Source organism: Elaeis guineensis, chromosome 1 (assembly GCF_000442705.2).
Source record: "Elaeis guineensis isolate ETL-2024a chromosome 1, EG11, whole genome shotgun sequence".
Lineage (NCBI taxonomy): Eukaryota > Viridiplantae > Streptophyta > Magnoliopsida > Arecales > Arecaceae > Elaeis > Elaeis guineensis.
In genome coordinates this window covers 162,919,218-162,943,987 of record NC_025993.2, presented here as the reverse complement: position 1 = coordinate 162,943,987, position 24,770 = coordinate 162,919,218, and the positions used below count along the sequence as shown (strand labels likewise).

Below are 24,770 nucleotides of genomic sequence, written 5' to 3'. Positions count from 1 at the left end.
AGAACTCTGTAAATATCAAATAAAGCTCAATCCTAATAAATATGTTTTTAGAGTTATATCAGAAAAATTTTTGGATTTTATAGCGACCCAAAGAAGAATTGAAGTTAATTTCGAAAAAATTCGAGTGCTACTTGAGATGACACATCCAAGCATCATAAAAGAGGTACAACGGCTTATCGAATGGATAGCATCACTCAGTCGATTTATATCTAAATCAGCTGAAAATATTTTCTTTCTTTAAAATTTTGAGATAAATTAAAGACTTTAACTAGGCAGATGAGTGCCGAACTAGCTTCGATGATCTTAAGAAATACTTCAGCACAGCCCCATTTCTATCAAAACCAGTTGAAGGTGAAAAATTTTCTTGTATTTATTTATTTCAACTAATGTTATTAGTTCAATTTTGGTTTGAGATGATGCAGGAACACAGAAGCCAATCTATTATACTAGCAAATTATTTCGAGATGCTGAAACTTGTTAGTCTAAAATCAAGAAAATGATTTATGCTCTTATTACATCGGCTAGACGACTTCGATCTTATTTTCAAGCTCATGCAGTTGTTATTCTCACCGATCAATCTTTGAAATCAATCCTACAATGATTTGATACTTCAGATCGAGTAGCCAAGTGGGCTATTGAATTAAAGTGAACTTGATATTCATTATTGATCTCCAACTTCGTTAAAATCTAAAATAGCCAGATACGATAATGCTCGAGTAAATCTAAATCTTTCATAAAGAAGATTTAGTCATTCTCCGAGCTAAAGTTTCAAAATCCACAGAACAGGAGAAACTTGCTCCGAATTGGAAAGGACCTTATCAGATTATAGAAGTGATTCATCCAGGAGTTTACCGTATTGAGAGTTTAGATGGCACGGTCATTCCACGAACATAGAATGTTGAGAATCTCACAATGTCCTATCAATAAAGTTTTTCAAAAAAGCTTTCAACTTTTGAAGATAAATTTCTAATTATTTGAAAGAAGACGGTATAATTTTCTATCAAAAAATTCTCTTTCATCTAAACTAGATCAATGAAAATCGATCAAACAATGATGATAATAAATAAAGTTCATGTCCAAACCAGATCGATACCAAACTGATCAAGAGATAAATCTATCCAAACAAAGCTATGATGTCCAACTAAACAAGAATAGTATAAAGATTTTCATTCAAACGAGGTCATGATATCCGATTAGAAAAGGAATGATATTTGTCTAAATGAGGTCACAAGATTCGACCAACAAAGATGGAAAAAAGACAAGTATTCAAACGAGGTCGGAAAGAGCCGGATTAAGGCTATAACAATCCCAACCGATTCAAGACAACTTAAAGCGAGACATTCGATCTTCGGATTGAACCTGATAAATAAAAGATGTGAGATATCTGATCTTCGGATTGGACCTTACAAATGAAATATGCAAGACACCTGATCTCTGGATTAAACCTTACAAATGAAAGGTGTGAGATATCCAATCTATGGATTGGACCTCATATATAAAAGATGAGGAATGCGCGATCACTGGATCAGACCTCACAAATACTGATTGAAATATTCGATTTTTAGGATAGATTCAACAAAAATTTAATTAAAAGCATCTAGATCCATAAATTGGGCTTCACTACATCGATTCAAAGTGATTAATGATCGAAGTCACAGAAAGACATCACGGGTCAAAGTTCTATAGACAAAAAGATTCGATCTGCCATTCCGAACTCAAACAAAGGTACTCCTTACTTCTTTAGGATGAATTATCAAAGATTGAATTATTTCAAGTCAATTAATTTGATTTAGTTCAAGTCAATAGCAAGCTTACATTTGGCTGCCTCGATTTTATTATTTTGGCTGAGATCAATCAATGTCTATTAATACTTTGGTTATCTACTCACCCAAGGCCGACTTATGTATACTTATAATTATCTGATCGAAGTCAGATGATGATCATCTATTATGAATGACTTAAGAAAAATTTGAAGTTTTTTGAGATATTAAAACCTAGATTGGGTTAATCAAGATCGGAACTATCTGATGTAAAGAGAAAAAACATGAACTTGAAGAAGAGTTTATTTCATTAATGTTAAAAATATTTATAAAAATCCACATCGGGCTAATACAAAAATTTCAAGGAAGAAAAAAGGATTACAAGGATAATTCAGGTTTTAGCCTGAGGATCATTTGCTGGAAGAGTTAGAGCTGAATCTTCATTAACCAATTTCATTGGAATAACTTCGACAACTGAGACCTCGACTGGACTGATTGGGACTTCGATCGGAGGTACTTTAGTAGGAGTGGCAGGTGGCACCGTAGTGTGGACCTCGAAAGTAGTTTCAGAGGTCACTTCAGCTGCTACTGTCAGAGCTGCCTCCATGATAATCTTACTGAGATCAAGATCGAAAAAGAGCTTTATGATCAAACTCTTGCAACTTAGGAAGTCGTAGTCGAAGGCTCTCTCTAAAGCCTTCATCACTTCATCCTGGAAGGCATCTGAAGCCTTATAATCTTTGATGACCTTCGACATACGCTCCTTATCCTTATCAAGGTACTTTTGATATGAAAGAATGGCTACATCATATTTTTCGATTCTCGACTTAGCTTCCTTCAGTTTGGCCTCCAACTCCAAAGTCTTCTTTATCTCCTTCTGCAGCTTATCTTCCTGGCTATTATCTAACACTGATTATCCAAGAGCTACTGATTCTTCTCTTTTATTGTGTCCATCTTTCCATGGAGCTGCATCTTCAGTCCCTCAGCAAATTTGCTTTTCTTGGCAGCCTTCTTCTTCACTATCTTCTTGACCTCTTCGACCATTTTCTTAGTCTCCTTCTCGATCTTGAGCCCCTCTACTAGGGACCTTTTATTCTCAAAAAACCATATCAGATGCTCATTAAGCACCCTGATAATATGGCCGACTGCAGAAGGAAAAAGGGTAAACATTGTTAGATCAGTGAAAAGTCGATGTAAAAGAAAAGATTCCTAAGTGTCCTTTAGCTGACCCTTCTTCTCCCCAAGCCTAATTTAGCCCGTTACCTAGGAGGTCACATCCCAGATTGTCATTTTGAGGGGCATGTTCTTATCCTCTTTGCTTCTTGTATTGCTTGTAATTGAAAGTATACTTCGTATATCAACTTTCTTTTATTTTTCTACTTTCTTACGTTGTACATATTCTATATTGAATATATTTGATGTCCTATGGAGCTCACTGCTCCTATCACTCCTTTTCATCAAAAAAAAAAAGAAAAACTATCCATGCTTTTATGGATCATATGTTGATCCAGAAAGGCTAAATAATGATAGATGGACGAAGGGATTTTAGGTTAAAATGCTCTGCGAATAAAAAATTGAAGGAATTAAAGTTGTCTTTCAAGAAATCAGTAAAGCTGAAGTCATGAGATTTCCAATGAAGGGCAAAAATATTTTTATTTTTTTTAAAAAAGGTTACGATCAGATTATTGGAAAACCGATGGTTCTTGAAGGGTTTAACCAAAGAAAAGCAGTACAAAATAAACCGGAGATCTGGAATTCTTGGAAGGGAAAAGAAAAGAAGGCTCCGGTGCTTTGGAGGAGGATCCAAGGGTACAACGTTGGCTTCAAAGAGGAGGCGGCAGTGGCGGGGCCGTGCCCAGTTCCCTCATCTTCACTGCACTCCCCCTCTTAAACTTCCTCTTCTCAATTCTATCTCCAGTTTCATGAGGACAAGGCTGCGAATAGGTAAACTGTTGGCAAGACTTAACTATTTTGTGTAAAGATTACTTCGAAGAAAATTATCTGCAACCTCCTAGTTTAATGACACATTTTTATGGGTCCCTAAGTACCAAACTTAGCATAAGAGTCATTGACGGCAAGTTTGAAAGACTTTGCTTTATAAAGATAAAATGGAGGAAAGATATCGGTAGATTCTTGTTTTAGTAGTCAATTATTTTTAAGTCACTAGATTACGGGCTTCACATCAAGCGCCAAAAGTCTGTTCAGGTTTCACATATTTTTAAAGAAGAGAACCTGGAAGCATATTGGGTGGCTTCTAAAGCACTGGCGGGTGATTTTGTGTTGCCAGGATCATCACGTATTCCGTCTCACTTTTATTCCATTCTGCATGCTTTCTGGTCTTTGTGGTGCAATACGCAGTATAAGGTTTAATTTGGGCTTTGCCTCTTTTGCTGTACCAAAAAAACGAAAGCGGCAAAAGTCTTCTGATAAGCTTCCTGACCTTTGGTAAATATATGATTCAACTTCGTATGTGGCAAAACTCATTCATAGATCTTATATATCCAATCCTCCTCATTATGGCTAGATTTATTTTGGATCATGTATATTTCACAAATTTAAATTCTTTTGATAATTTTTTAGCCATCCCAAAATTCAGCACATTAATGTAAGAGTATTATTTTTTTAACTAAAACTCATGGGCAATGTTTCAACTAGTTCCGCACGCTTTTGCCAAGAAGACTCAAATATATTTTCAGATTTTTTGCATACACCTTCGCAAATATGGCTTATTATATTATTTATCCTTCAGAAATAACTATTTGCAGATATCCCTAAAATTTTCTTATTTTTTCAAGGATACACCTTTCATTATTTTTTTTGGCTAAAATGATGTTAATAAACTATTTTAAAATAAAATGGTTATATTACCTTTTTGCACTAATATCCCTAAAAGATTCATAAAAAATATAGATCTTCACGATATAAATTAAGTATTGAATTTCTCAAGGATATTAGTGCAAAAGGGTAAAAGTGTTTATTTATGCTTGAAATAATTATTTACATTGTTCGTCAAAAATATAAAGAAGGGGTGTGACTGCAAATAAGGTTATTTGAGGGATGTTTGTGCAAATAATGATTATCAAAGAACAAATATGTAATAAGCTGTCTTTATAGGGGTATTTTTGCAAAAAAAAAATTCTATATTTTCCTTATAAAAATTTCTTTGATGAGTGCCAACTAGTCTTAACATGTTGTGTGCCGAGACTAGCTCATGCATATTTGGCACCATAAGTTCAAACTAATCAATCCTGATGCTATGCATGTCGAGACTAGCTCATATTTTATAAAAACTTAGTACTGAAGTTAGTTTTTATTTGAGATGAAAATGATATGATGAGTTCTAACTAGTCCCAACACATGACATGCTGAGACTAGTTCATATTTGACATTCCAACTGATCTTCAAACTTAGTCCCGATCGAGTGGACTCCGTATGTTAATTTATTGAAGTGAAACATTTTACTCAATAATCAGCTAAAATTCATCAACAATTATTTCATTTATCATTTGCATTACACAGATATTCAGTCAATCATAATCTCTATTGATACAAATGATGATTTTCCAACTAGCAGTAATTTTCACTGCTAGTGCAAACAGGGGACTGTAGGGATGACTGTGCCATTCTTTGTTCCCTGTGCATTAAAGCAGGAGGCTTTGGCCTGATCTTCAGGGTTTGCAGCTTCGATATTTATGGTCGCCAATGTAATGTTTGTGCAAGGTGTGCTTTCACTACAATGAAGAACAATGGCTTCATCATCAGCTGATGATCCATTGAGTCTAACATATTGCACATCACTCACTTGAACAGCCGACGTCTTCACCGTTGAATGCAACCAAGGAAAACAAGATAAGTGATTTAAATAAATTTGCACAACCCCCAGACAAAATAATTTTAGCTACTTGAATATCTTTCATGCATCTCTAAACCAAGATATGAAGTTTTTTTTCTGCAGCTATCTTGTGTTTTTCCAATCATTTTGATATGAGTAGTGCTATGTATACCCATCCACACCTTGAGATGTGGAGCATCTCCATGCACTTTTGAATTGCAACTATTTTCCTTCATGCATGCTCCTCTATCAGCACTAGATGCATGGTTGATGCAAGAATAAGAGAATATTGTTGCAACTCACCAAGCATGTACATGGTTATCATTTTGATGCCATGTTAATTTAGCGCTGCTTTTGTATCATAATTGATTGGCACATTGCTACATTATTGAATTGAAAAGGTGGAAGTTTTACCTTGTTGGCACAATTTTTGCTATGCTCGCAATAGTACTGATCTATTATTAGGGGCCTCCTCACTGAAAAGAAATTGATATCCTCAAAAGTTATCCCTTTTGCATAACCGGATCCACCCTAGTAGGAAGGAATTGAGTTAGCAAGGGGGAAAAACTCAACTTTCACGGAAATATTGTAGCAGGACAAAACAGTCGTAATCTGAGAACCAACTGCACTTAATTTCAGATTATTGACATGCAACTCTTGCTTTCTCTCTCTCTCTTACAAATCTAATGTTTTCTAATTGGTCGAGAGCTTCGACCCTATTGCTGATGGTTTTGATTCCTGATTGGCATCTCTTTTCAGCTAAGAGATCCAGTCCGCAAAAACACAATGTTGCTCTATATTGCAACAGGTAGGCACACTTTATCATAACTTATCACTTTTTGACTATTAAGAACAAAATCCATATTGAGAGTGTACCTGCCATGTCTTTATTCTTACACCATTGGTAGTATTGTAGAAATTACAAGAGGAAACATAAATTTCCTCAACTTGCGCTTTTGAGCCTTGTCTACCCAAGCTTCCAATACTAGAAACAAGCAAGAAAATGAGGTTCATTAGTGAAGACATTCTTTAAAAAGATTTTAAGACATGTTAGGATGATATAGCCAGGTTCAACGTCCCATCACTTATTTTTTAAAATTTTCAAAAAAAAAGGATAGAGAAGGATACATAGATCACACCATTTAGAGATGCACCATTCAAGATTCGAACATAGAACCCTCTGATTTAGAAACGTATGACCACCGAGGCATGTCCCAACTCATAGTTGTTGCCTTACATTGTAAGGACATTAGCTTAGTGTTTTGATATAAAATGACAGAGAATTAACAGTATTTTCCTCCAATTTCTCAAGCTATTCAATTTAGTTACATTTTGAAAACAATATTATGTTGATCATCTGATTTGGATTTTTTTTTTTGTTTAATATAAAAAGCTAGCAGGTTTGTTCTTGAAGACGGCCAGCCGGACCCTTCCATTTTGTTTTCCATGTCATTGATCACATTTTTTTCTTCATGGCATTGCCTACATAAAATATCGTGACAAGCAGCGGAAACAAACCTTATGCCATGGCCTGGACCGCAGTCTATCCAACTGACGTTTACGTTGCTAGTGCCGTTTCCAATGGATACGCAATCATCCCCTGTAATCATTAGACAGACAGACACCAGCTTAAAGTCTTAAATTTTTGATGTTTTTAATAGATTGTATTATTGGAAACAAAGCATGGAAACTTATAGTGAAAAGGAGACTACCTGTGCCAATGGTAGAATTAGTGATTTGCACCTGTTGGCTTCTTTCAATGTGCACACCATCCGTGTTTGGACTATCTTCAGGAGCTGATATGTGGACATTGGTGACATGGGCACCAACAGTGTTGTCTATGACTACATGCATCTTAGGACTGTCCTTGAAATTTAAGTTACTCAGCTGGACGTTCGTGCATCTCTGAATACCCAAGGCCTACATAAAACAATTTTTATCATCTCCTAATTAGTATAATTTCTGATCAAATCACTTTTTCATGCGAGCACCATGAACATGCTAGCTGTTGTTCTTGTTCTTGTTCTTGTTCTTGTTTTGTTTTGACTCGATTGTCGCAACCATCTATCTATCAGATATTCTCTGGAATTTTGCAAACATGATGCATTATCTTTACACCTGATTGCATAACAAGAAGTGGTAGGTTTGGCATATCAAGCTTAGCAGCATCTCATGCTTCTTTTTTTTAAGTTATTAGTTGATAGTCTATGGCAAGATTCACTGTCTAAATATCGAATTCTGTACTAATATTATCTTATTATAATATCGGTACGTAGTTCGGTATGATACAAGATGGTGCATCAAGCATCGATATAATATGAGATATCGTATCGGTATTAAATTGGTATAGAATGTACCAAATGGTTTGATCTGGTACGGTATTCCATTGTTTCTGACTAATTTTTTTGCTGGAGCCGACACATGTTCTATCATAGAGGCTTCGTAAAGGATGCCATTGAGATTTTGCTAATCAATATGCTGGAAATAACCACATGCAGAAAGGGAAAATGCTAGGTTTCATGAATTTTCAATGTGGTTTTAATAATAATATTATCCATTTAAAGTTTTATGATTGTGTTGGCTACTCTAAGCTAAAAAAAAAAAAAGAAAATCTCGGCAATGACATGTTAGCAATAAGAAAGCATATTTTGATCGACAGATCAACCGATCTAACAATTTATTTTGCAAAATGATGGGAATTCACCCCTAGGTCAACGAACTGCTGCATGGTGGCATTAAAAGGCTAATAGGTTGTTGCCATATTTGTCTTTTAAGTTGTCATCAAAAGAAAGTGATTCTACCAAGAATACAGTTAAGTTACTAGAAACAGTTGTAGGAATGAAATGATTCATATTTTTGACATAAAAATAAATTTGGCTATTTGAAACACAGGTTAGTTAGAAAGGCTAAATGTATAATCTCCAAAAGCAAATACTAGTAATCATATGCCATGCATGCACGTTTAATTGTTAGAAGTTAACAGCACTCACCTTTGGCGCGTTGTCGCATTGCTGCGATAGAAAAAGGAACAAAAAACAAAAAAAAAGATTGAGTCCAATTGATTGTTGAACGAAAAAAGTGGGATTTTTAAAGTGAAATATATTGAAATGTGGAGAGAAAATGGCAACCTCCTGAGCTCTACAATCCCACCAAATGGAACCTTGACCATCAATCAGACCCGATCCATTAATGGTTAGACCGTTAATGTGCTGGAAGATGATCCATATATCTTCCTCTAATGTCCAAGTTTCATTGGGTGCCAAGATGGTTCCATCAATCTACAATACCAGGTTCCAAACAACTGTATTAGAAATGCATCCATACACTTGCCAAAGTCTCATCTCGTAGGTCTCCTAAGTTCTTTTAGGTAGTGTTTGGTTGCCGGGAATAAAATGGAATAAGGGAAACAATACCTGTATGTGGATGGGATAGCTGCAAGGCCCTTCGAAGGACACTGCACTCAGCAAGAATGTCTTCCCTTCTGGTACGAGGAAGGTCGGAGCGTCATCATCAGAATGTGCGCCTACGCATGCCGCATCCCATGCATGCATGAATGCCTGTATAGTAAGAGATACCATGAATCCATTATCCATATCGTATGCAACGCATTCATTAGCTAAGGTTTTTTTGTGTCAATCCTTAGTTAATCTTGCTATAGATTAATTATTTTTCACTTAAAGATGGATAAAAATATACAACCATATAAATATACTATTGAATTGATTAATCATTTACTTCGTAATATCTTTGAGCTACAGCCACAAAGTTTAATTATCCAACTTATATTTATAATTATATCCATACTTTTGGTATCTAAATTGTATCCATATTTGTTTAAAATAAATATGAATATAAATTTTTATATCTGAATAATATTTATATCCGTATTTATATTCGTCAAAAAAAATAAATATGAATATGGATATGCTGGTATATCCGATCTCTGTCATAGCTAGTGTCATGTTGTCAACAAACCAAATGAAAGGAGCTAAAAGAGTTCATATCAGCAAAACCACATCGGCTTCCCTGCATTGATGTCATCTAGAGACTGTAACAAAATTAACCTAGCTACAAGATCATTTTCTTCTCTCTCTCTCTCTCTCTCTCTCTCTCTCTATATATATATATATATATATATATATATGATCATTTGTCATAGCCTGTCTTGAACTACTTCAATTCACGCATCTAAATCATTTCGTGTTTGCATGCATGTTTTGAGTGAGAGAGAGAGAGAGAGAGAGAGAGAGAGAGCGAGAGCGAGTTGGAAGTTATTATGCCTCAGTGTCATTCGTTGTGCCATCTCCTATGGCTCCATAGTCTGTAACATCGAAAATTGGATCCGACAACACTCCAACAGCCAGTGCAGCAAAAAGAAGGACAGGGAGAACATAGGCAACTCCCTGCAAATATATATATACAGAGATTATATCAAAAAAAAAAAAAAAGAGACAAACAAACCAAGAGGCCGTTAGTTTAAGCGATATTGGGATATTGGAATCGAAATAAAATATAAAAACAAACTTATCAGCTCATCACCATGCTGTCCTTAGGTTTAGTGGTAGGGGACAAGTTGTACAAAGTGCCTCGAGACTAGGCTGAGCTAATGATTTATATAATAGAGGGTTCATTGGACATGTCCTTTATCCTAATAAAGAAAATATTTATATTCTACCCCCCTCAAAAAAGGTAAATTTCTGTATGGTTACAGTAAATGTATATACTATTTCTTATGGTGCAAATTTATAAGGGAAGTTACTGCCTGCCGATTATTCTTTCAAAAGTCTGGATACTCCTAATGGTGGTGGAAAAAAATCGTGATCGGCATGCAGTATTTTTTTTTTTTTTATGGAAAGAATTAGGGAAAACCTAACCCATATATTATATTACTTATACTTATTTGCATATGTATTATGTTTGGTGAGGATAAGTGTGTTCTCATCATCTTTTACCCTCTGCTGGGACAAAATTAGACCAACCTCTTTGCAAATTACAGTCTTGTATTTTACCAGGAATCATCAGGTACAATAATTGATGGTGAATGACCAACGCCTTGTACTTTACCCTCTGATGCTGTAGAAGACTTTAGTTATTGTTGCGGCTAATTCTCCATCATCTATCGTCAGGAACGAACACCTGCAAGACAACATCGGTACTGATCGGATTTATTTCTGGTGGAGATCTTCCGATGCTTAAGTTAGAAAGGAAAGTTGGTGAACAGTAGATGTCAATATTCAGAATAACAGAGTTCTGGCTAGAAGTGGCTTACCAGCCCTGTTTTCCTTACTCATTTTTATAGACGAGGTTTTTGTAACCATCGGACGTGGTCCCATGTTTTATGGCGCTAAATCATCGGGCCATCATCACATAATGGATCATTAATTTCTCAATTATGGTGCCATGATGCGCAGCCGATAACCGTTCATGATGGTTATAGTATGTTGAGCAGATTGGCTGATCATATGTCGGTAGAACCGACCATATATCGGTAGAATCTATGAGTTGGCCAACTATGAGTCGGGAGTTGACCGTCGGTTGAGAACTCTGAATTACCGACGGTTGAAGTAGTCCGCTGTATGTAGTGCTTGAACATCGATCACTTGCCAATCTTGAGTCGGTGTAGTGTGTTCGGTTGGTCGGTTGAGAGTAGTGTCGGTCTGCTTGATCGATGTTCAGTCGGTAGTCAGTTTCAGGATCATGTTTGTTTGTGGGGTCAGAGTCGGATGTCGGTCGGTCTGTGTTGGAGATCAGTCGGTTTATGGGAGTTGGTCAGTTTATCTCAACAATTGCCCCTCCACTTCTGAGTCCAATGGTGAGTCACCGCGTGCATCGCCACGTGGTCAGTTGCCTTAGATGAAAGGAGTTGTTGTCTGTCAGGTCAAATTTCGACTCTGCCACCACATTCTCGGGAGTACGATCGATCAATCACTTTGTCGTCTTTGAGCTGTCGTATCAGCATGAAGATTTGGTGTCAGGCATCGTTTGTGGAAGGTGAGCTAGCGCCAGGCATTATAGCGGGAAGGCGAATCGGCGTGGTGCAATTTGATTCTAGCATGTAGATTTCTGCCACACGTCAGGGTGTCATTGGGTCGGGTTGTGCATGCGGATGGAGGCGACGTAATTTAATCTGGTATAGATATATCGAACCGTCGAATCCATGATGGGTCCAGATGCTACCACGTGTCATCATCCGGCATTGTCTCGATCTGACCACTTTCATCTGGGTCGTTGAGTGTTCCTCTATATAAAGGACCGCTATCAGCTAGGTATTTACCTTGCTATTGTCTCTTCTGGCATGGAAGCTCTGTCAGAGAGCTGCTCTCATGCGAAATTATTCCTTGTCATTTTTTTTTAAAGTTTTCTTGAATCTTTGACAGTTCTTTCGATGGGCGAGATTCCTGCAGAGGGTGGTTGGTCAGAAATTTCAGCCAACGACTCCCTATCGGGTCGGAAGTTCTCTCATTCTCAGGTCCGACTGTTGGTCGATTTCGGAAGCGGTATTGTGCTTCGGGCTGTCGTCAGCTTTTCACTCATGGTGCCAATGGTGGGGTCAACGATCCTTTACCGTATATCCCGTGTCATCATCTCAGCTGCACGATCAACGTCATCTTCGGTAGTGGACGAAAATTTGAAGCCCTCCTCTAGCTCTTCTACGAGGAGGGTACGGTCGTCGACCGAATGAGACCCTCTCTATTCCCGTACGAGTGGGTCAAGTTGTTGATGTGGTTGGTCGAGCAATATGATCGGTCAATCATCTTCACAACTCAACTCGAGTCGTATCGTCTCCGAGCTGGAAGGTGGAGTTTGTCGAAGAAGCCAATTCAAGGTGGGCCTGTCGATTCTTCAGTGAAGCGAAGGACGACGATGAAGATTAGTCGGCGTTTTCTTTGGTTTCTCTTTTTGCAAAGAAAGATGTAATCGAACTTCGGTCTAATTTTATAATCTTTCTTTTTTTATAATGAAAAAAATATTTCTGTTCTGAAATGCTCCTCTGTATCGTCGAGTCTGCAATATCTATTTGTAGAATAATCTCTGAATGTAGATCGTAGATCCGACCATTTCGCAGACTTTGTAGAATCTGCTAGTCGTGTAGTTTTCAATGTATTTAGTTTGGATAACAATGGTAAATTGAATATCCATTATCCGAAGCTTGATCGGGTTTATACATCATATTGTTTGATAATCAGTGGCAAGCCGAATATCCCTCGACTGACTGTGGCCATGTCGGTATAGTTCCAATCCGATCTTGGTCATCTCGGCATTTTGCCTTTCTTAGTTGATACTAAGTTGGTGTCGAGACAAAGTCGGTCTTCTGACTTTTTACAGTGAAAGCCAAAGTATATTTGATGTCGAGATAGTCAATCATCTAACTTTTACAGTGAAAACCTACATACTTGATGTCGCTTTAAAATCACAGTCGGGATGTCGGTTTTTGCAAGAGGACCGAAATATAGTCGACACTAAAGCAGTTGATTCTCCAAGTAGTTGCATTCAGAAGGAAGTCGAGCAAAATAAAATATTCGTCATGCTTTTATTAGCTAATTGTCGAAACAACAATAGCATCGTCGTGAGGACTTTGAATTCTCCGAACATCCTCTTTCGAGAAAGTTATTACATTGAGTTATTATCGTTTCACCGACTCTTCTTTGAAAGTTATCTCTTAGTTCAGTCATCCGATGATCATATTGATGACTCCCACAGTCGGCTGATTATTTACAGCTTCCTCAATCGGCGGGAGTTGAGTCGATGGATCCCTCCAATATTTTTTAAGGTAGCCTCATCGTATCGGGGCTTCTATTTCATCCCTGAGCTGGATGCATTGTTCGGTGTCATAGCCATGGTCACGGTGAAACCGGCAATACTTCCTTCGATCGTAGTTCCTCATTTTTATCGATTGAGGGTGCCGTAGATATTCCGTCCTTAAGATCTTCATGAGGATCTATGCACGAGGAGTAGAAAGAGGGGTATAGGAGTCATATCTGTTATACGTTGGCCTTGGACTCCGTCATCGGGGTGAGACTTGCTTATTAGTCGGGGGCCTATTTGATTCGGCTGGAGCTCTACTCTTCTTTTACTTTTTCTTCTGACTTTTATCTTCTGTTTGGCGTCAGTCAGAAGTTTCTTCATCGGCACGCATGTATTTGTACGCGCGCTCCAAGAGTTCAGTATAAGTTCGAGAAAGAGTTTTATCCAGAGAATATGTGAATCGAGATCTCCTCAGACCTTTTTTCATGACTGATATGGCCATGTCTTCGTTGAGGTCCTTGACCTCGAGCGTGACCGCATTGAATCAAGTTATAAAACTTCAAAGTGTTTTGATCTCTCCTTATTTGATCGAGAAGAGACTATCCGAAGTTCATAGCAGCCTCCGACTGATGCTGAAGTGGGCCATAAAGGAATATTCTAACTGCCCGAAAGAGTGGATGCTTTCCGACCGAAGCCCGGAGTATCAGGCTCGAGTATTTTCGAAGTGTGGTCAGGAAGCCGATGCATAGAAGGGCGTCTGTTGCCCTTTGGATTATCATGAGAGCTTTGTAGCTCTCAAGGTGATCAACTAGGTCGGTCGAACCGTCATAGGATTCCACGTGCGGCATCTTGAACCGAGTCGGGATCGGTTCATCCAAGACATGTCGAGAGAGAGGTTGGGCGGTATGAAAATCAAAATCATTTGAAGATTTCTGACCGTCCACCTATAGTTGGGCGAGTCGGTAGTCAATTTTTTTGAACTTACGTTCGTAGTCTTCGATCCATTGGTGGTGGAAAACTTCAGGGGTTGAACCTCCTGATGAGTTAGATGGAGAAGCAGACGGTATTCACGATCGCTTTTCCTTCCTTGTCCGATCCAACTGAGAAGGAGAAAAAAGTCAGGAATGGTGGGTGGCACATCGAGAGCACTGCGAGTGGTACTGCTCGTCCCAATGAGAAAGACGAGACGACTGCTCTGGTGAAGGAGACTGCCGTGGATGACAGCGGTTGTGCCTGGATGGCACCGAATGCACCACCGGTTGCTCTACCGGTGGCTGTGGTAGCTAGGTCTACTGCTGCGGGAGACTTCTGACCGCCTCCGTAAGAACATTCATTTGCTGCATGATTGTAGCAATTTGGGCGTCCGTGGTGACCATGGGTTACGAAGAACTGAGCTCTGCTACTGGAGGCAGGGGAGGAGCCTTTTTTCGATGGGAAGAGTGCCTCACTGATCTGGTTGCTGTTGACCATTGAGCTCTGATTTTCGTCATTGCAAGTTATCTTCTCCCCCTATCTGGTGTACCAATCTGTTGCGACCAACTCTCCGTCACCTATCACCGAGAACGAACACCTACTAGACAATGTCCGCACTGATCGGATTTGTGTCCGGCGGGGACCCTCCGATGCTTAAGTTAGAGAAGAAAGTTGGTGAACAGTAGATGTCAATATTCAGAGTAGCAGAGTTCTGGTCAGAAGTGGCTTACCAGCCCTATTTTCTTTACCTCCTTTTATAGACGAGGTTCTTGTAATCGTCGGACGTGGTCCCGTATTTTATGATGCTAAATCATCGAGTCATAATCACGTAATGGGTCATTAAGTTTTCAATTATAGCACCGTAATGTGCGGCTGGTAACCGTTCGTGACGGTTATGGTATGTTGAGCAGATTCGCCGACCATATGTCGGTAAAATCTATGAGTCGGCCGACTACGCGTCCGGGGTTGACCGTTGGTTGAGAACTCTGAAATACTGACGGTTGAAGTAGTCTGCTGTCTATAGTGTCCGAACATCGATCACTTGCCGATCTTGAGTCGGTGTAGTGTGTTCAGTTGGTCGATTTAGAGTAGTGTCGGCCTGTTTGATCGATGTTCAGTCAATAGTCGGTTTCAGAGTCATGTCTGTTTGTGGGGTCAGAGTCGGATGTCGGTCGGTCTGCGCTGAAAATCAATCAGTTTATGAGGATCAGTCAGTTTATTCCAACAGGTATTTAGATATGATCAGAGGTTTACAGATCTTGCAGTTTGGATCTCCAAGTAACTCTATTTCAATAACTATCTAATGGAGTTACTGAAAGCCTGATCGTTGAGAGTGTTTGAATCATTTAGATTCTCAGTCCAATGAGTGAAAAGTTGACAATTTGTGATACTACTGGCTTTGGCAGCTATGCATGAAAATCAAAGCATGTTTTGTTTCTTTCTTTCCATAGAATCCATAGTCCGGTTGCCAGCAGTATGTCAAGTTGATCGCCCTGCAGTATCAATGGCAGTGGGTCAGATCTACTCGAGGGGTCAATTATTAAGGACCAAAGATAACAATTAACGTGCAAAACCTTGATCTATACTTTGTACCAAAGATACCATACCCACGGTTCTGCTGGGTCTCCCATTTTATGAGACCTAATCTATTTTATAAGACCTAATTCCTCATAAATCTATACCAATTATCTATTAGATCTAATATTTAGAAAGTTTATTAGTATATTTCCAAAATTATTTTGACCATTAGTACCAAGAAAATGACTGATTACTCAAAAAAAATCCATTTCCAAGATTGTGACTCAACCATACCTCAATTATTTCAAATCAAATGGAACTCTATCCTCATGATCCAAGTCAAGTCGAATTTCTAACCCATGTCCAATCCATTTAAAATTCAGATTAGATAATTTAACCGAAAGCTTACTTTGACTATAAAATTCTTGACTCAAACATTATGATGCTACAAAAATTACATTTTCACAGCTTATCTTTTTTATTATTTTTATTTTATATCTTATTTTTAATATTTTTTAACTTCTCTTTTGGCACTTTCTTAATTGTTATGACATAATTTTGCAATACTCTTTATTTTCTATTTTCTAGACTTACTATTATTTTAGTTCTAATTCCATTTATATAAAACATTTATTGATTTTTATCAAATTTAATATCTTATTTTAAAATTTTAATCTTATTTATATTTTTTCATATCTTTAATTTTTAATTAACATATTTTGTCATATTTTATAGTTTCTTTGTATTTTTTATTTATTTATATTTTTAATTAACCTTTTGTATTCATATAATATATGTCCTTTTTCTATATATATCATTTAAAGATGTATTTCTCTATCTCCTTTTCTTAGCATGCATTGTACAATGGTCATTTGCTAGTTAGTGTATAACACATAACGATCCTTTTACTAACAATTTGTATAATATCATAATGCATGCTCCATGATATTTTGTTATTTAAGAACTAAAATTTTTAGTTAACAATCAATTATGTTATTTATTTTATATCATAATTTTGGATGGTTAATTCATATCAAATATATTATTTTTTGCTATTTACATATAAAGATTGCCAAACCAATTCATCACCTAAAGTAGCATCATTCACAACCATTTTTATGGGAATAATCATTCTTTTCATGTAATAGTGGAATTTGTTGGTACATATAAACCGACCTCATCATCAAGCCACGTGACAGCATCAAAATAATTTGAAAATTATATTAATCAGAATATATTTGTAGGTTAAGTCAGCTGTTTATCGATCTGCATTAACTTTCAGCTCAACTCTATGACAATCTGAACAGACCAGAATTAGTTCTTGATGAAGTATGATCAGATCGGTTATTTATTGATCTACCACATGGGACATCGTACTAAGACCGATGTGATCGATATGATTCTAAAACATACAGACAATTGTCTTACAGCTGTCGGCCAACTCAACAGCAACTATCTTCCAGTCGTACTATAACTAATTTTCATGTGAATAAACAACTCATGATCTCCATATAACTGACTATTCTGTTATAACAAACTAACGGCCTAACAAACTCTCTTAACAGCCTAACGACCTAAGTAAGCCCCTCTCTATATAAAAAGAGACAAAGTACCCTCCATAAAGTAAGTCAAAACTCACAGAGCCAAGACTCTGCTGAATCCTTTTCAGCTTTCCTACTGAAGAAATAGGAGTCCGCACTTCGCTCATCCAGAATCTTTTTTTTTGTATTTTAATTTTTTTATTTTCACTATCTATTCTTAAGACTCTGGCTGATTTAAGCATCGGAGGGTCCTAAATCAGAAGCTATCCCACCGGTCATAGGACTTCTTATGTAGGTTCACTTGTGGCTCACATCAATCTGATCATCAGTAATGCTCCAGCTTGGTCCAGTACCGATCTCATCTTCCTTCCGAAGCCTTGCGATAATAGATTTGGCGCTAGAGAAAAGGTATCACAATTTCAAAAAAAAATTTGATGAAAATGGTGAACAAAAAGGCATAGAATCATCCTCATTCTGCACCATCTTTTTAACAAAATACACCAAAGAAAATTCAACCTCCAGTTGTGGTTGACCCACAATAATTTAGCCTTCTAGTTCAGTAAGTCCAGACTCTCACTACTTCGATACAACAGCTCCAATATACTAAAAAACAACAGCAAGAAGTGGCTTCTTCGGAGGCTCAGTCTTGTCACACCCAACAACCAATTCAACAAGATCCTCATCCTGATCACTTTTTTGATCATGTTGATCAGTCATGAAAAGCGAAATCTACTTCACACAGTAAGAAACCATACTGAGAAGAAGATCTTGTATAGAACATTCAGGATCTTAAGAAAAAGTTGATGAAAATATAGCTTGGAGGCCACCTCTAAAGTGAAAGAGATTTCAATCTATGGTCTCCTTTCGCTCAAAAAATTTTAAATGAATTGGTTTCCTCCTGATTCAAGATGCCAATGATGGAATTATTTGATAGTTTCACTAATCCTGTGGACCATCTTGAAGGTTTCAAATATGTTATGAGGTTACAAGGGGCATCTGATGCCCTACTCTGTATTGCCTTCCCAATTATCTTAAAAAATCTATAAGAATCTGATTCTCCAGACTCCAACCAGGATCCATCTCCTCCTTCAAATAGTTGACAAAATTGTTCATTACATATTTGGTAATAATCGAATCCATCTGAAGAATATTAACAGTCTTTCTACTATTAAACAGTAAGAGGGTGAATCTCTCCGTGAATATGTAGTATGCTTTAATGTCGCTACATTGGAAGTTAAAAACTTTAATGAGTCCATTGCAATGGCTGTTTTGAGTAAGGACTCCATAGCAATCGACTAATCTTCTCCTTCAATAAGAATTATCCAGATACTTATGAGCAAATATTGGTCCAGATCCAAAAATATGCTCAAGTTGAAAAAGAAAAAGAGAGCATACTTCACCAAACGAAGAAGAAAAAAAACAAAAAAAATAATCTCAAGAAGAAGACTATGAAAATCAACAAGAAAGCAATTCTGATCAACCTCAAAAAAATTCGAGATCCAAAAGTCCACCTTGGCAATTCGACACCTACACCTCACTATTTGCTCTTCGAGCTCAAATACTGATAGGGATCGAAGATCAAAGATATCTTTACCGACATAATTCTATGAAAATTTTATTAGCAAAAAGATATAAGAGAAAATATTGTCGCTTCCATCGAGATCATGGCCATGATACTAAAGAGTGCTGACAACTTAAAGATGAGATCGAGATACTAATCCATCAAGGTTATCTTGACAAATATATTCAAGATCGGACAAATCAAACTGCTGAACAATGACCGACAATGAAAATGAGCTCAATAAGCCCACTGCTGGGGTCATTAACATGATCTTGGGTCTCGATGGAGCTTGGGGAATAGTTGAAGTAGTCAAAGACCCTTCTACAAAGTAGCAACATACTGACAGTATAATTTTATTTTCTGATGTTGGTGATATCAAAGGAGTCCAAACTCATAATGATGCTATTGTCGTCTCTATGACAATAGCAAAATATGATATAAAAAGGATATTAGTTGATAATGAAAGCTTCGCAGACATATTGTTCTATGATGTATTCCAAAAAATGAATATGCTAGGTCAGTTAAAATAGATCGATACTCCGCTGGTCGGATTCTCTAAAGATTCTATAGCTATGGAAGAAGAAATTATTCTATCGGTCACCGTAGGGAGAAAACCTCAACAATCCACTGTACAGCTGATCTTTAGATTGTCAAAATACTATTGGCTTACAATGCTAGGCCGACCAGAACTTAACGCCCTCATGATTGTAACTTTTACTTATCATCTATTAGTCTGATTTCCAACAAAAGATAGAGTCAGAAAAATGCAAGGAGATCAAATACTTGCTAAGCCATACTTTTTGATTGCTACAAAGATGAGAAAATTAGTAGAAGCTCTATCAATTAAAATATCTGATCAAAAAGATAAAATTGAGGTCAGTAAGAATTGAGGAGAACCAATCGAACAATTTATTACTATTCTTTTAGGTAAAGATTTAGAGAAAACTATTCAAATTGGATCTCAACTAAATTCTAACCTAGAGAAAAATTTATATCTTTTCTTGAAATAAATACTGATGTTTTTATCTGATCAGCCTCTGACATACCGAAACTTTCTACCGATGTCATTGTACATAAGCTAAATGTTGATCCAAAGCATAAAACAATGCAATAAAAAAAAAGCTTCATCCCAAAAAAATAAAAGGTAATAGATAAAGAGGTTGATGAGCTTCTGAAAGCTGAGTTCATTAGAGAAGCACGATATCCGAAGTAGATTGCAAATATTATCATGATCAGAAAAATGAATGAAAAATGGAGGATGTATATTGATTATACCGACTTCAATAATGTCTACCCAAAAAATAGTTTTTTTCTCTCAAGAATTGATCAACTTATTGATGCCACCTCGGGACATAAACTATTGAGCTTCATAGATGCTTTTTTTGGCTATAATCAAATCAGAGTAGCACCCAAAGATGAAAAAGATACAGTTTTTATCACTGAAAGAGGTTTATATTATTATAAAATAATACCTTTTGATCTTAAAAATATAGGTGCTACATACCAGCACTTAGTCAACAAGATCTTCAAGCAATAAATTGATTGTAATATAGAGATCTATATTGATGATATATCTGTGAAAAGTGCTGAAATAGATAGGTATATTACTGATCTAGTAGAAGCATTCGGAGAACTCTGTAAATATCAAATAAAGCTCAATCCTAATAAACATGCTTTTAGAGTTATATCAGAAAAATTTTTGGATTTTCTAGTGACCCAAAGAAGAATTAAAGTTAATTTTGAAAAAATTCGAGTGCTACTGGAGATGATGGATGATAATTTGATTTATCTTGGGTCATAATCATCGATAATGGATGATAATTTGATAATCAAAAATTTAAAGAATTCTTTTCTAAACTTCATATAAATCACTGACTTACTTTGGTGGGACATCTACAATCAAATGGAGAAGTTGAAACACTAACAGAGCTATCCTTCAAGGTCTAAAAATAAGGCTCATTGAGATAAAAAGCCTTTGGGCAGAAGAACTTTATAGTGTTCTCTGGGCATACAGAATTACACCTCGGAAGCCAACTGGAGAAACATCTTTTAAGCTCACTTTTGGAGCAGAAGCTGTAATACTAGTAGAGATCGGCTTATCAATGATTAGAATAAAAAATTTTCATGAAGAAAGTAATTCAGATCGGTTGAGAATCGATCTAGATTTACTTGATGAAATTTGAGAAAAAACTTGAATCCATATGGCAACTTACAAGCAAAAAATAGCCAGATACGATAATGCTCGAGTAAATCTAAAATCTTTCATAAAGAAGATTTAGTCCTTCACCGAGCTAAAGTTTCAAAATCCATAGAACAGGAGAAACTTGCTCCGAATTGGAAAGGACCTTATCGGATTACAGAAGTGATTCATCCAGGAGCTTACCAAATTGAGAGTTTAGATGGCACGGTTATTCCACGAACATGGAATGCTGAGAATCTAACAATGTCCTATCAATAAAGTTTTTCAAAAAACCTTTCAACTTTTGAAGATAAATTTCTAATTATTTGAAAGAAGATGGTTTAATTTTTTATCAAAAAATTCTCTTTCATCCAAACTAGATCAATAAAAATCGATCAAATAATGATGATAATAAATAAAGTTCATGTCCGAACCAGATCAATACCAAACTGATCAAGAGATAAATCTATCCAAATAAAGCTATGATGTCCAACCAAACAAGAATAGTATAAAGAATTTCATTCAAATGAGGTCATCATATCCCATTAGAAAAGGAACGATATTTATCTAAATGAGGTCACCGGATTCGACCAAACAAAGATGGAAAAAAGACAAGTATCCAAACGAGGTCGGAAAGAGCCGGATTAAGGCTATAACAATCTCAACCAATTCAAGATAATTTAAAGTGAGACATTCGATCTTCGGATTGAACCTGATAAATAAAAGATGTGAGATATCCAATCTCTGGATTGAACCTTACAAATAAAATATGTAAGACACCCGATCTCTGGATTAAACCTTACAAATGAAAGATGTGAGATATCCAATCTATGGATTGGATCTCATATATAAAAGATGAGGAATGCCTGATCTCTGGATCAGACCTCTCAAATACTAACTGAAATATTCGATTTTTAGGATAGATTCAACAAAATTTAATTAAAAGCATCTAGATCCATAAATTGGGCTTCGCTACATCAATTAAAGTGATTAATGATCGAAGTCACAGAAAATCATCATGGGTCGAAGTTCTATAGACAAAAAGATTCGATCTGCCACTCCGAACTCAAACAAAGGTACTCCTTACTTCTTTAGGATGAATTATCAAAGATTGAATTATTTCAAGTCAATTAATTTGATTTAGTTCAAGTCAATAGCAAGCTTACATTTGGCTGCCTCGGCTTTATTATTTTGGCTGAGATCAATCAATGTTTATTAATACTTTGGTTATCTACTCACCCAAGGCCAACTTATGTATACTTACAATTATCTGACTGAAGTCAGATGATGATCATCTATTATGAATGACTTAAGAAAAATTTAAAGTTTTTTGAGATATTAAAACCTAGATTGGGTTAATCAAGATCGGAACTATCTGATGTAAAGAGAAAAAACATGAACTTGAAGAAGAGTTTATTTCATTAATGTTAAAAATACTTATAAAAACCCATATCGAGCTAATACAAAAGTTTGAAGGAAGAAAAAAGGATTACAAGGATAATTTAGGTTTTAGCCTAAGGATCATTTGCTGGAAGAGTTAGAGCCGAATCTTCATTAACCAATTTCATTGGAATAACTTCGACAACTGAGACCTCGACAAGACTGATTGGGACTTCAATTGAAGGTACTTTAGTAGGAGGAGTGGCAGGTGGCACCGTAGTGTGGACCTCGAAAGAAGTTTCAAAGGTCACTTCAGATGCTGCTGTCAGAGCTGCCTCCATGATAACCTTATTGAGATCAAGGTCGAAAAAGAGCTTTATGATCAAACTCTTGCAACTCAGGAAGTCGTAGTTGAAGGCTCCCTCTAAAGCTTTCATCACTTCATCCTGGAAGGCATCTGAAGCCTTATAATCTTTGATGACCTTCGACATACACTCCTTATCCTTATCGAGCTGCTTTTGATATGAAAGAAGGGCTACATTATATTTTTCAATTCTCGACTTAGCTTCCTTCAATTTGGCCTCCAACTCCAAAGTCTTCTTTATCTCCTTCTGCAGCTTATCTTCCTAGCTATTATCTAACACTGATTATCCAAGAGCTACTGATTCTTTTCTTTTATTGTGTCCATCTTTTCATGGAGCTGCATCTTCAGCCCCTTAGCAAGTTCGATTTTCTTGACAGCCTTCTTCTTTGCTGCCTTCTTGACCTCTTCGACCATTTCTTAGTCTCCTTCTCGATCTTGAGCCCCTCTTTTATGGACCTTTTATTCTCAAAAAACCATATCAGATGCTCATTAAGCAACCTGATAACATGGCCGACTGCAGAAGGAAAAAGGGCAAACATTGTTAGATCAGTGAAAAGTCGATGTAAAAGAAAAGAAAAAAGAATAGAGAAGAATAAAGACTTACATCCAAAATACTGTTGAACCCAAAATTTATTATCTGATCTATGGAGAGGTCCCTCCTTCAAGTGTCTACATCCTTCTGAGGTATCATCGTGCACTGCAAATCCCTATCGAGCCTCAGTGTCTCCAGAAGTGATGCCTTGGAGAGATCGATCCTCTCCGATGAGGAAGATGGCGGGTCAATGTCGGAAGTCTGGGATCTCAGCTGCTGCTCTATTGGCTGGGTTGACTTCATCGATGTCAGAGGAGGTGCTGAAGAAGAGGCCTGTCTTTGGCACGTAGGCACCTCCTTTGGAGGTGGACGGGCCACCTCGATAGATTGCTGATGTTGATTTTTGACCATCGATAGTATGATGAAAATTGGGGCAGCATCTACATCTATCATTATTGCCCCAAGTGCTGATCAGGAGATAGCCGATCTAAAAGGAGCAACAGTATCTTTACTCCTTTTTGACACAGGCTGATCCGCTGGATCCTGCTTTCTTTTCTTCGCATCAACAATCTCTTTGGATTGAATTTCATTATTACTGTTGCAAAAAAAAAAGACGATTGGTAAAAAAATAGTGATGAAGTGAAAGTAGCATAGAAAAGAAATTAACATCGGACTTATCCTAGAGAGAGATTTGACTGATGCTGGCATCAAACAAAGACTGATCGAACACCAATAGGATCAACTTGGGTACCTTCATACCCAATAGTTCCACAAAAATCTCCTTATCCCCAGATAGTATTTCATTATTAGAGTTACATTTGGTTTCAGGCTTATGCCAATTATAGCTGAAATCCCATAGAATGTTGGAAGAAACAAAGAAAAAAATGATTTTTTCGCTTATGTATAGAAGACGAAAGAGTAGGATCGAATTTACGTTTAGGTCAAGGTGAAAAGTACTACCAGCTTTTTTTATAAGGATGTTTCTTTAGGACGAGCAGTATCTTAAAGAAAGAGATTCTAAGTTCTAAGGCAGAGAATTTATAGCAAATAATGAAGACTATGATTATCCTGATGGCATTGGGAGTGACTTGGGTCAGATGAAGCATGTAAAAGTCTAAGACATTACTAAAAAGGGATACAAAAAAAAATTAAAGTCCAAACCAAAGTGCCTTATCATAAAATGCAACACAATCTTCTGAAAGTTCAGTAACCCGATCATCCTGACCCCAACCTACGAGCTAGAATTCTTCAGGAATTGTGTATTTTTTCTTAAGTTTCTGAAAATCGAGATCGATAAAGATATATTGTTCAGTACCAAGATCAAAGTAATCCAAGAATCTCCTTATCGGAGAATTTGGATCCTCCCAACTTGAGGTATCGACCTC

General features: G+C 36.8%; 1 pseudogene; it reads right to left on the bottom strand.

The window, feature by feature from the left end:
- Positions 1–6,053: 6,053 nt before the first annotated feature.
- LOC109505361 (probable polygalacturonase At3g15720) lies at positions 6,054–12,815 on the bottom strand (annotated as a pseudogene).
- Between the last annotated feature and the right edge of the window lie 11,955 nt (positions 12,816–24,770).